The sequence below is a fragment of the Phocoena sinus genome, chromosome 10 (genome assembly GCF_008692025.1).
Source record: "Phocoena sinus isolate mPhoSin1 chromosome 10, mPhoSin1.pri, whole genome shotgun sequence".
Lineage (NCBI taxonomy): Eukaryota > Metazoa > Chordata > Mammalia > Artiodactyla > Phocoenidae > Phocoena > Phocoena sinus.
Genome location: NC_045772.1, coordinates 81,075,486 through 81,085,235, shown reverse-complemented (window position 1 = coordinate 81,085,235; position 9,750 = coordinate 81,075,486). Strand labels below are relative to the sequence as shown.

The window sequence follows — 9,750 nt, the reverse complement described above, 5'->3', positions numbered from 1 at the left end:
ACACCAATTTTTTTTAACATCTAACTCTCAGTGGGTCCATGGACGTTTGTTCCCTCCTTCTCCTTCTTACCCATCCCCAGCAACTGGAGTTTTAGTTACAGAGGAGATTGGAGAAGTGGCAGCAGGACAATGGTAGCAGCTGCCCCTGGCTGAGGTATGGGGCTACTTTTCCACGTGCCTGTCCCCAGTCTTTTTTGTTGTTGTTAATATTTATTTTAAGATAAATTATAGATGTCATGACATATCACCCATAAACGCTTCAATATAAGCATCTATAAAGGACATTTTTTTTCTACACAACTGCAATACCATCATCACACCTAATAAAATTAACAATAATTCTCTAAGGCCTAGACCACATTCAAATTTTTCCAATTGTCCCCACTATGCAACTGACCAAATCTTAATATTTTAAAAGATTATAATAACACTGTAGAGCTAATCTTAGCTAGCATGTATTCAGGAAAGGCCATAATCTCCTTCATGTACAGTCAAACACAGTTACAGCCCCCATATGTCAATCATTTTTTTAATTGAAGTATAGTTGATTTACAATATTATATTAGTTTCAGGTGAACATAGTGATTCAATATTTTTATAGTTTAAACTCCACTTAAAGTTATTACAAAACAGTGGCTATATTTCCACCTGCTGTACAATATATCCTTGCTGCTTATTTATTTTATACATAGTAGTTTTTATCTCTTAAACCCCACCCCTATATTGCCCCTCCCTCTTTCCCCTTTCTCCTCTGTTAACCCCTAGTTTGTTCTCTATTTTTATGTCTGTTTCTGTTCTGTTATACTCATTCTTTTGTTTTATTTTTAGATTCCACATATTAATGACATCATACAGTATTTGTCTTTCTCTCTCTGACTTATTTCACTAAGCATAATATACTCTGGGTCCATCCACATTGCTGCAAATGGCAGGATTTTATTCTTTTTTGGCTAATATTCCACTGCATATGCATATATGTACCACATCTTCTTTATCCATTCATCTGTTGATGGACACTTAGGTTGCTTCTATACCTTGGCAATTGTAAACAATGCGGCTATGAACATTGGGGTGCATGTATCCTTTTGAATTAGTGTCTTCATTTTCTTTGGATATATTCTCAGGAGTGGAATTGATGGAGCATATGATAATTCTATTTTGAGTTTCTTGAGGAACTTCTATACTGATTTCCATAGTGACTGCACCAATTTTCATTCCCACCAACAGTGTACAAGTGTTTGCTTTTCTTCACATCCTAGCCAACATTTGTTATTTTTGTAGTTTTTGATGATAACCATTCTGACAGATGTGAGGTGATACCTTACTGTGGTTTTGATTTGCATTTCTCTGATGATTAGCAATGTTGAGCATCTTTTCATGTGTCTGTTGGCCATCTGTATGTCTTCTTTGGAAAAAAAAATTGTCTATTCAGGTTTTCTGCCCATTTTTTAATTAGGTTGTTTGGTTTTTTGATATTGAGTTGTATACGCTGTTTATAGATTTTGGATATTAACCCCTTATTGGTCATATCCTTTGCAAACACTCTCTCCCATTCCATAGATTGTCTTTTCATATTGTTGGTGGATTCCTTTGCTGTGCAAAAGCTTTTAAGTTTAATTATGTCCCACTCGTTTATTTTTGCTTTTGTTTCTTTTGCCTTAGGAGACAGATCTAAAAAATATTGCTATGTTTTATGTCAAAGAACGTTCTGCCTGTATTTTCTTCTATGAGTCTTATGGCTTCCAGCCTTACACTTAGGTCTTTAATCCATTTTGAGTTTGTTTTTATATATGGTGTTAAAAAATTGTTCTAATTTTATTCTTTTACATGTAGCTGTCCGGTTTTCTCAGCACCACTTATAGAAGAGCCTGTCTTTTCTCCACTGTATATTCTTGCCTCCTTTTGATCATAGGTGCAGGGGTTTGTTTCTGGGCTCTCTATTCTGTTCCATTGATCTATGTGTCTGTTTTTGTGCCAGTATCATACTGTTTTGATTACCGTAGCTTTATAGTATAGTCTGAAGTCAGGGCATGAGATACCTCCAGCTTTGTTCTTTTTCCTCAAAATTGCCTTGCATTTTAAAGATAAGTCTAATCTTAAAATCTTTCTCACATGATGCTCCCCCTTACTGGCATTCTGACCTCTAGTAAGCATATGGAACATAGGAAAACACAAATAATTTGCATAATTTTTCACAGATAATCAAGGCATGAACCATATTTTGGTCTGAATCTATTATTAGTGAAAATTCACTGTATGTTGAGTTAGAAATAATTCTTTATTGTGGTGTGTTTTAATCTACCAGTCATGGCCCATTAATGGGTTGTGAAATCAATTTACTGGATCTGAACCAGCATCTTTAAAAAAAATAGAATAGAATAGAAACATTCAGAACACATATCACATAGCAAAGGTAAGTGTTGTCTTATGATATTTTGTTTCAGTTCTTTGTATGTAAATATATGTGTTTTGAGTTGCAACAGAAATGTATTTCTAATGGTAAGTTGTGGTCAAGAACTTTGAAAGCTGCAACTTTACAGCCAATCTAAAGAGGGCTGGGAACTTATAGGGCTAGCCCCTTTTCCAATATCTATAGAGAATGCTCGAATCCAGGACACCCGATCTTTCTTTTTTGCTGTATCTCTGGTTGACATGAGATTTCCTACAAGTTCAAATATCTGGAGAGTGGGGTGATCAGCAGTGCACTCACCAACTTGCTGAGCTTCCCCTCATACTATGCTCAGAATACTGTGGAATCAGATGGTGTGACCTCAGAGAGAACATAAGGGACACAGACAGGAGTCAGGACACAGAGCAGGAAAGTGAAGAGGACACATGTACGGACTGTTAGGCCATTAGTTACATTTGTAAGTCACCATACATAAAGAGGAAAGATGAGAAGTAGTCAAACCATTTCTATAGTGTAAACCACCAGAGTATGCAGAGACACTTCAGCTTAGTGGCTGAGTGCTTAGACACTGGAAACTGACCCTCTGAGATCTAAATTCTGTTCTCAGAAACAGACTCACAGACATAGAAAACAAACTTATGGTTATCAAAGGGGGCAGAAAGTTGTGGGGCAGAGGGATAAATTAGGAGTTTGGGACGAACACATACACACTACCATATTTTATAGTAGATAATCAACAAGGACCTACTATGTAGGTCAGGGAACTGTCCTACAGTTCCCTACAGGGAACTCTACTCAATATTCCATAATAACCTACATGGGAAAAGAATACGTAAAAGAATGGATATATGTATATGTATAACTGAATCACTTTGCTGTACACCTGAAACTAACACAACACCATAAATCAACCATACCCCAATATAAAACAAAAATTAAATTAAAAAAAAATCCTGTTCTCTTCTTACTAGTTGTGTGTCCTTGGGAACATTAACCTCTCTGACTCTTGTTTTTATCATCTGTAAACTGGGAGATATTAACACAGGGTTGTTGTGAGGATGAAATATGTTAACACATGTAAAGAACTTACACAGCTTCTGGCAAATAGTAAAGATTCAGCAAAAGTAACTTATTTTTTGAGGGGTTTATAGAGATGAAAGGGAGAGTAAGGAGCAATAAGAAAATGACTAGAAAAAGCAAAATACAATGACTTTCACAATATAATTACAATATTCTTATTAGATAGATAGGATTCAATACCAAGACAGTCCTGAAACCACTTACATTTTATTCTCTGCTAAATATGTCAGTTTCTCATCACACTGACTTCATTGAATTTGCCTTTGTCGGACACATGACATGCAGAGATAAATGAAAAATTAGCACTGAACTGAGAAATGCAAATGTTGATTTTCTAATATTAGTGTCTTTTACCTAATCTAAAATGTCCCTACTTTAAAATTCCTCCCTTAGGTGTGTCTCTTACAATTGGAAACATCCATCCCCTATGCTGGGTGTCATCTCCTTAGAGACACTGGTTATTTAGGGCAGGGAGGGCCCAGGCAGTTATAGCAAGGAGAGTGCAGGAAGGATTGGGGACTGCAGGGCTGGGAAGACAGCTATCTGTTAAGGATGGGCTGGGGCCTGGGGACATGTCGTTCCCAAGGATCATTCCCAGATCCCAGTGAAGGGTGCCTGGGTGAATGGAAAGGGTGGACATGCCTTAGGCTTGCCCGCCTTACTAGCAGATACACAAGTCCTACAGGGGAATGCTATTGTAAATTACAGCCTATAGATTAGCTGTTATACCACCATTAAGGATAACTTTGCCTTTCCGCTGTTCTGCTGTAAGTCGAGGACAGTTAACAGGTAGATAGTGATGATATATTGTCATAGCTCAACAGACAGATGTTCCTTTCTCTACCTCCTAAACTATGATAGTAAAGTAGATGCACAGCATACCTTATATATTTCTCCAGTCCATTAGACAAATCATAGATAAGTCTGGTTGGAAAACAACGTAGATCACACCGGTTACAAACCAGAATCATGGCCACTTGCTGTATGTATCAGTTATAAACAAATATCCTTGGGTTTAAGCAGTATTTCAAATGTGAACCATTTCTAGGATTCTTAAGGACATTACCCAACCCTATCTTCTATTTTATAATTTGGATGTTGCTTTAGTTTTTACTTTCAAATGTGGGGGTATAAGTTCCCAGCCCTTTGAAGGGTTGGATGCATACACATTAGACTATCTTTTTGACTATCCTTTCCTGAAATCATTGTTCAGATGGAGTCCCCTCTCACAAGTTTTTATGACCCCTAGGGCCCCATGCCACAGCATCCTAAGAAACCTAGAGTCCAGAGGAAAGAAAGATGGGGAGTGCCTTTTTCATGTCTATTTGACTATTTATATATGTGTCTAGTATTTATGGCTTGAAACAAACCAGCTGTATAACAAATATTATTAATAATTCGCTTTTAGAAATAGCTAAATTCTAGAAAGAATAACAATTAAGGCAATTATATTCCATCTTTATGATAAATAATGATTGCTTACCTAAAGCCCAACTTCCACATTTCAAATAGCTTAATAGAATTTTACAAGAACCATTTTTGAACAACTAGTAGGAGAGAAAAATGTCTAGTAGGAAAGAGTGTTCTCTGGGTCTATAACATTTGGTTTGGATATAAGCTGAGTACATTTGATTTACTTTTCACAGAGGTCTACCATAGAACTTTTGGGTCTGTAAAGACTGCTTTTCTTTCTCAAATTATAGCGATAATGCCAAGCCATAGTACCCCATTACACGCTACACAACTTTGTTGCTAAATTACATAAGAAAAGCCAGTATTTTTCTTACACTTTTGTGCCTCTAAATGCATCATCCTGGGCCTCTTCCCTCTTTCCCAGCTTCATCCTTTTTCTTCATAGAAACCATTGTCTGGCTCCATTAAAGGTGCACTTCAGCTTGCTGCCGAATTTTACCAAGGAGAAAACAAAAACTTAATTAGAAATAAAATAAACACTAGGGCTTCCCTGGTGGCGCAGTGGTTGGGAGTCCGCCTGCCAATGCAGGGGACACGGGTTCGTCCCCCGGTCCGGGAAGATCCCGCATGCCGCGGAGCGGCTGGGCCCGTGAGCCATGGCCGCTGAGCCTGCGCGTCCGGAGCCTGTGCTCCGCCACGGGAGAGGTCACAACAGTGAGAGGCCCGTGTACCGCAAAAAAAATAAATAAATAAAATAAACACTAAAAGGCTATCATTAGAGCTTCACTGCTTTAATGTAAAAAGGACTTATTCTAATCATTTCATTTCTCTTGAATTCTCTTTTTCACAAAACGGTGCTTTTCTGTACCTCCTTTCACAGGAAATGTCTCCACGCGATGCATGTATCTTCTACCAGTTGTTCTGCCACCAGCAGGTTCAACCCAGGTGGGTAGTTTTTTTTTTGCATACGTTGTTCACATTGAGTACATACTGACTTCTCTCACCCAGAAACCACAAGTCTCAGTTTCTCCTCAGCTGAGGCAAAATGATTCTCCCCAAATTCTCAGCAGTTTTCCAGCAAACTTACTAAATATTTCATGATCTTTCTGTTTCATAAACTTGACCACATTAGCTATCATTAACCCGCTGAATTGGCCAAGGCCTACCAGTGTCACCCAAACCTGTCATAAAGTAATTTCTGCTCGGGGTCTACTGTGTACAAGGACATTTTAAACAGATGAATGGAGCCCGAGAGCATTTTTGGAACCCGTAAGATGCTATGTTAAGTGTGGGAAAACTCCTCAATGCTACAGCAGACATGACAGCCTCAGTTCAGAACCTAGTGTCTCCACTTCCTAATTCTGTGACTTTGGGCACATTGTTCAACCTCTCTGTGCTTCACTTTCTTCACGGACTTGTTTTTCTCTGTCCTTGTGCCCTGTACTGAGCTCCATGGTGACTGGTACGTCAAGCCTGTATCACCCAGATGCCCCTGACCTCAGGCTTCTAGTTGTTTCAGCCAATAGGAAATCAGAAGGAGGAAGAGCCCTGGTTTCCCCAACACCTCACCAACCCCCAAGACGTTCACTTCCCCTGCTTCCCCCAACCCCACACCACTGGGGCTCTGGCCTCATCCCTCCATGACTGCCATCGGCCCCTTAGAGCAGCTTTTCCTCGAATGGCTCTTCATCAGGCTCTAACTACACCATTTTCTCACCTGCCATTTTGGCCTAGGAGTAAGAACAGCTTCCTGCTATGGCTAGTCTCCTGTGAGCCTCCATATTCCTGACTGATTCCCTTAAATCTGCCTACACATCTGCAAATAGTACCTTCTTTGAATTCTCTTCAGAATTCCATCTCTGCGTACCTCCTATTTCTCGCTGCAGCCTTGACTAACATACCTCATAGGACTGTTGTAAGGATTTAATAAATTAATACGTATAAAGTACTGAGAACAGTACAGGGCACAGATTAAATACTATATGATTAGCTGCTGTTATCACTAAGGCTTCCCTCTCTTCCTTTCCTATCAGTCCTGGACGACACAGAACTCTGGTTGCCAAAATAGATAGGGGTCCTACCTCTAGAAAGCCGCGGGTGTCTGGAGGGCCTCCTGCTAACCTCCCTCCATGAGGACATTAGCACAGGCTTGGATGGCGAAGCTAGCGGGAAACTGACTCAGATACAGATGGGAAATCAACAAGCTGGGGCAGGTGGGAGTGGGAGGGGCATCAGGGAGTCTCAACAAGTAAACGGGCAGAGGCTGAAGAGCTCAGTCCTTCTGGCAAGATTTGGGCTCCAGGAATGGAAAATTCGAGGAGTCTTTGGTTGACAGGATACTTAGAGGATATGGCAGAGTGCAGAGGAGTATAAAATGCCCGAGACAAACTTCCTCTACTTCACAACTTGGCCAAGGCCCAGCCTGGCTGTTTTCCAAGGTTTTGAAGACCAGGTGGATTTAAGTGTTGAGGACGAATAAGATCTTATCTAAAAGAGTGCCAGCTGGCAGAGTTCACGTTCACATATTTATCCTGGTGAAATCTTGTTGGGGCAGGAACAAATATCATTCTTTATTAACAGGACTGAGGATGTAAATAGAGGATTAAGAGGCTGTATACGGCAGTGGTTGAAAATCAACTCTACCAACTTTTTAACTGGGCAGCACTGGGCAAGTCACTCAGGCTCTCAAAGTCTCAAAATTTTAGTCTGTAAAAATGTTAATGACAGATTCTACCTGAAAGTGCTTATGAGAACTAAATAAAGAAATTCAGGTGCAGTGCTTCCCACAGCTCCTGAGACGTAGTAAGTGCTCCCAGATGTTTGCTTTCGTAATTCTCATCATTATCATGATCTCCATCACGGTTCTTAACAGTCATCTGGTAAAAATCTTGCAGGCACAAATTAATGAAAGGGTAACAAGCCTTGTGAGGATATTATAAAGGAAATGGAAGTTACACTGTATGATGGTATTAAGTCAACCAACTTATTTTTTCTCCTTTTGTCATAATAGCAGATGCACAAAATCCAGACATGGGAAAATTGCAATCATTAGCCAGACCTCAGGATGCACCTGCTCTTTAGCATAGTGATTTAAAAGTCAAGTTCTAGGGACTTCCCTGGTGGTGCAGTGGTTAAGGATCCGCCTGCCAGTGCAGGGGACACAGGTTTGATCCCCGGTCCGGGAAGATCCTTCATGCCGCAGAGCAACTAGGTCCGTGCACCGCAACTACCGAGCCTGTGCTCTAGAGCCCACGAGCCACAACTACTGAGCCCATACACCACAACTACTGAAACCTGCCAGCCCTAGAGCCCGCGTGCCACAATTACTGAGCCCGCATGCTGCAGCTACTGAAGCCCGCCCGCCTAGAACCCGTGCTCCGCAACAAGAGAAGCCACCACAATGAGAAGCCTGCGCACCGCAACAAAGAGAAGACCCCGCTCACTGCAACTAGAGAAAGCCTGCGCGCAGCAACGAAGACCCAACGCAGACAAAAAATTAATTAATTTAATTTAATTTAAAAAAATAAAATAAAAGTCAAGTTCTAGCCTTTCTGCCCGTGGACACCACCAAGTAAGCATCGTTAAAGTCTCTCCCAACCTCGCCACGACTGAGGTCATGCCTAAGTCAAAGTCTCCCGAAGAGCCTGAACAGCTGTGGAAGGTCTTCATCGGAGGTTTGAGCTTTGAAAGAGAGTCTGGGGAGCCATTGTGAGCAGCGGGGAGCGCTCACAGACTGTGTGGTAACGAGGGATCCAAACACCAGGCGCTCCAGAGGCTTCCGGTTTGTCACGTATGCCACTGTGGACGAGGTGGATGCGGCCATGAATGCAAGGCCACACGAGGCGGATGGAAGAGTGGTGGAACCAAAGAGGGCCGTCTCGAGAGAAGATTCTCAGAGACCTGGTGCCCACTTCACTGTGAAAAAGATTTTTGTTGGTGGCATTAAAGGAGACACTGAAGAACATCACCTAAGAGATTGCTTTGAATAGTATGGGAAAATTGAAGTGATTGAAATCGTGACTGACCGAGGCAGTGGCAAAAAGAGAGGCTTTGCTTTCGTAACCTTTGATGACCATGACTCCACAGACGAGACTGTCATTCAGAAATACCACACTGTGAATGGCCTCAACTGTGAAGTAAGGAAAGCCCTATCTAAGCAAGAGACGGCTAGTGCCTCATCCAGCCAAAGAGGTCGAGGTGGTTCTGGAAACTTTGGTGGTGGTCGCGGAGGTGGGTTTGGTGGGAACGACACCTTTGGTCGTGGAGGAAACTTCAGTGGTCGAGATGCCTTTGGTGGCAGCCGCGGTGGTGGGGGATATGGTGGCAGCGGGATGGCTATAATGGATTTGGTAACGATGGAAGCAATTTTGGAGGTGGCAGAAGCTGCATTGATTTTGGCAATTACAACAATCAATCTTCAAAGTTTGGACCCATGAATGGAGGAAACTTTGGAGGCAGAAGATCTGGCCCCTATGGTGGCGGAGGCCAACACTTTGCCAAACCACAAAACCAAGGCGGCTATGGCTGTTCCAGCAGCAGCAGCGGTAGCCATGGCAGTGGCAGAAGGTTTTAATTACTGCCAGGAAACAAAGCTTAGCAGGAGAAGAGAGCCAGAGAAGTGACAGGGAAGCTACAGGTTATAACAGATTTGTGAGCTCGGCCAAGGACAGTGGTGGCAGGGCCTAGCTGCTACAGAGAAGATATGGTTTAGACAATACTCATGTATATGGGCAATAAAAAACTCAAGGACTGTATTATTGTATAACACGTTATTTCCGTTTCTGTTCTGTGGAAAGTGTAAAGCATTCCGACGAAGGGTTTTAACGTAGTTTTTGGGGTTTGTTTTG

General features: G+C 41.5%; 1 pseudogene; it reads left to right on the top strand.

Moving 5' to 3' along the window:
- The first annotated feature begins 8,519 nt into the window (after positions 1 to 8,519).
- On the top strand, positions 8,520 to 9,527 carry LOC116760914 (annotated as a pseudogene).
- Positions 9,528 to 9,750: the final 223 nt, after the last annotated feature.